Raw genomic sequence first — 4,143 nt, 5'->3', positions numbered from 1 at the left:
TGCATTACGCTTCATTACTAATGACAATTTTCGCACTCATCATTGTACTCTGTATCAAAAGGTTGGTTGGACTTTGTTACAGTCTAGAAGACATATCCATCTCGTGTTATTCATCTACAAAGTTCTACTGCTGAAAGTTCCTAATTACCTCACATCTCTTCTCTCATTTAAATCCAGTAACTACAGAACACGATCCAGTAGCTGTTTAACCTTAGATGTTCCATATACACGCACTAATGTTGGCAGAACTGGTTTCAGATATTATGCTCCCTTTAAATGGAAAGAACTGCAATCTGCCCTTAAACTTGAGACATTCATTCATCTTGGAGATTTTGAATCTCTGTTGTCTGATGTTTACTATGATTGTTATAACTGTTTTTGCTAATTCCTTCTATATATTGTTGTTTTGTTTGTTGGGTTGTGTGTTGTTTTGTGTGCTGATTGTGAATGTTCCTTGTTCTCAGGTCTCTCTTGTAAAAGAGATCTTGATCTCAATGCGACTGCCTGATAAAATAAAGATTATATAAAAAATAAAAAATTAAGGATCAAGGAGCCATTATGCGGGCAGTTTTTATCTTTCATGTAATTAAATGATCACACTTTCTGACAAAAAGTGTGACTAAACAGCCAGATGAGTGAGAATACTGGTTTAATATGGAGCAAAAACAGTGGCAGTAAGCATTGTCATCAAAAATTTAAAAAAAAATGTATTAAAAAGGAAACATTGGCACTGAAAAACAACACTGAAGAATAAAATTCAGGCACTATGAATATTATTTTGACTTTTTTGCATTCTGATGTGTTTATCAGTAACAGTCATGTCACCCTTTCTTCAGTGTCATTTTTTTATGATGACCATTTTGTGTTTGTTTCAACTTTCTGTCATTACTTTTGCATGGAGAGGAGGAGTTTGGGATGCTGGGCTGAATATAACTTGTAACTGCCGTGATGCTGCTCTGGAAGAGAAAATAATAATAAAATTGTCACTGAAAACACATCAGAATGCAAAAACATAGTTTTTATGCCTGTGTTTTCATTTTAGTGCATTTTTTTTCAGTGCCAGTGTTTCCTTTTTTAATTCCCGAAACTTGCTGCCTCTGTCCTAGCTCCATAGTTTAACCCCCAGATCTGACTGTAATCAAGCATGACTTACACTCTCACACAGACTGCAGTCTGCAGCATGCATGCTTTTACATTAATCAAATATATTAGTTCTCAGTCAGTGTACTCCTCGCTTACCCAAGCGCACTTCTCTGCACTACACTAACTGACATCAAGAATCTGATGCTCCACCATCTGTGTTTTATTATAAGCATCCCCTCCCTGGATAGCTCCCTTTCACTGCTCATAATTTTTTCGATAAACAATCCCAAAGGTTGACATGGGGAGGAAAAAACAGGAACGCATGAAACAGGTCTGGTATTGTAATCAGCTTTAACAGATGTCCACGGCTTTGTACCAAGAAAGAAAAGCATTTGGGAAATAAATGCAGCTTATCACTTAAAAGGCTCCCCGGTGGTCAGGATGCTTCATTCGTCATGAACATGAAAAAGTAGAACCGATTTTCATTGCTGAGAAGCCCTCATCCATCATGCCATGGTATGACAGCGGAGACAGTGGCCATATATGCAGATGTGATAGATCTTCCTATTTCATCACTCGCCTCTGATGGGCGGTGAGTGTATTAGTGATAGGATCAGGCTCATTTAAATACAGTTTGTATTTATGCGTCTCTGCGGCAAACTTTGCTTGGTAGCAGAATAAAACTTCCAAACAACTGTGCTATTGGTTGGGATTTACTGAGTTTGTGTGCAGTCTCTGCGCAACTATTATTGGGTAATATAAAAAACGAAAAAGCTGACAGGAGGTGAAAAAAGTTGCAAGTTTTATCCACATAACGGAGCACTGGAACAACTCATAGTAGCATGATTATAATGTCTCTAAATATAAAACAGCTCTATACTGCATTGACCTTAAAAGTATGTTTAAAAAATTTGGTAATGACCTCATGTCCCCCATCAGGATGAATTTTATTTACTTTGATGATCCCCTGACTCCAGGGTCCAGGTGATATCCAGTGCCAGTGTCAGTTTAATATTTTATTTAATTTGTTAATTCAGTATCATAAATCACAATGCACCTCAGAGGGCTTTACAGCATATGTCATTCCACTGTCCTTGCATCTAATGGCAGATAAGGACTCTAGTGTGGCTATGCCAAGGGGCTACTTGCAGATTTGAAAAGTGGAAACAAACAATGAAAACAATGCCTCTTCAATACAGCATAATGTTCATTTTGTAAATGATCCAAAAAATAGACGATGGCTACTTATTGATTGACAAGACACTACCATTGTGGTGTCCTGAGGTTCTCAGTCAGATCCACTGTTTGCTTCTACACAGCTCCACCCTTTCGTCTAAATATGGTCACTCCTGGCTCCAAGAAATCAAGATGTCAAAAGACAAAATGCCAAACTTGAGGCTATAAAACATTTTTTTCCCCAAGAGTGTTCTGCTTAGTCCCGCCCTACCGTGCTACTATGCTGTGTAGGGCTGCTCCTTGATAGTCTACCAAACGTTAGTCGACCAGAAAGGTCATTAGCAAGATTTCAATCGTCGTTTAGTTGCAGAAAAAAAACAAAAAACAAAACAAAGAGAAAAATCGTGAAACTATATTAGGAGCTGCGCCTTGTCAAAATAATTGAAAAACTATATGACTGGACCATGTGGGAATTTAATTTGAAAGGACAGATACAGGAAGAGGCCACTCTCAGCAGTCAGACAGGAGTCACGTTACAAACCAATCACAGCCAACAGATATCTTTCCCTTCATCTGAAAATATTCAGTCTGATAAATATGGAAAAGTTGATCATGTTAGTGCAGGGCTACCCAGAGCTTTACATCTGTCCCACGGACGACAAGCCTACACACTTATAAACAGCAGAAGAAGATCAGCTCTGCACTCAGGATCTCGGGTAAATAGGCATATGATGCTTGTTAAGGTTGCTTAGCAACCTTAGACGCAACCTGCCACTGCAGGCTTGAAAGCTGGCACAGAAAAGAGTGGTGCCCAGCCCCCTACCTCATGTTTTCCAGGTGGATAAACACATGGCATGTATACAGCCATATTTCCAGGGCTGGTACCTGAGGTTATCACACAGGCTGGTTAATAACATGTCGGGCAGGAAATCCAAAGTGCGGGATCATTTTGAGAAGGTGAAGGACAAACCCAAGGTGATATGTAAACTCATCTTCATTCGTCGACTACAAACATGACGTATCATCTGAAACATGTAAGTAGCTACATGCCCATTAGCCACTTAGCACAATCATTACTGCTTTGCCAACAGCGTCGTTGACAGGCGGCTCGCTCAGTGTGTGACGTGCACTTGTAGATAAAATATAGGCCTATATTAATGAAGGTTCATTAGTACGGTTTGTATTTCTCTGTAATGTAGCACAGTGTTAACAATGTTACTGATGCTATCCTTTCTCACACCTTGAACTCAAACCATTGCGTTGCCCCGCCAAAAATATATAATTTAATAATTAAATTAACATCGTCAAGTAATGGCCTTAAATGATGACTATTGGTCAACTAGGAATAGTTCCAGTTGAGGGCAGCCCTAATGCTGTGATTGGCTGGTATGTCATGTCAATGCATCATGGTCTGCGGAAGTTAGGGTTAGGGCAAAGAAGTCATGGTTGGTACTAGCCAGTCACAGCAAGTAGTACTTGGTGGAACATGCATGGGGGAAAAAAAACAACCTTCAAAACAGTAGTCTACAAACCAATAGGTGACATCATGATGGGTTGGTCCACTTCTTATATGAAGTCTATGGGCTATACCCTAGACCAGTGGTTTCCAACTGGTCCAGCCACAGGATCCAGATTTATCTTAGTCATTAGATCGATGTCCACACAGTTTAATATATTTAGCATCATATTTGCATTTGGCCATGTCATAGAGCTAGTTTTCTATCTCTGTCAAGTAGTTGTCCATTAGTCACTCACTCTACAGCAGGAAACGGCACTTCAGAATAAAAGCATTATGCTGGAAATTTAAAAAAAAGATTATCTATAAACTTGACACGCTCACAAGTCACTTCCGATCCATTCAGATTGGACCTGTGACTCACTTTT

This window comes from Epinephelus moara, chromosome 20, assembly GCF_006386435.1.
Source record: "Epinephelus moara isolate mb chromosome 20, YSFRI_EMoa_1.0, whole genome shotgun sequence".
NCBI lineage: Eukaryota > Metazoa > Chordata > Actinopteri > Perciformes > Serranidae > Epinephelus > Epinephelus moara.
This window is presented reverse-complemented; position numbering follows the sequence as displayed.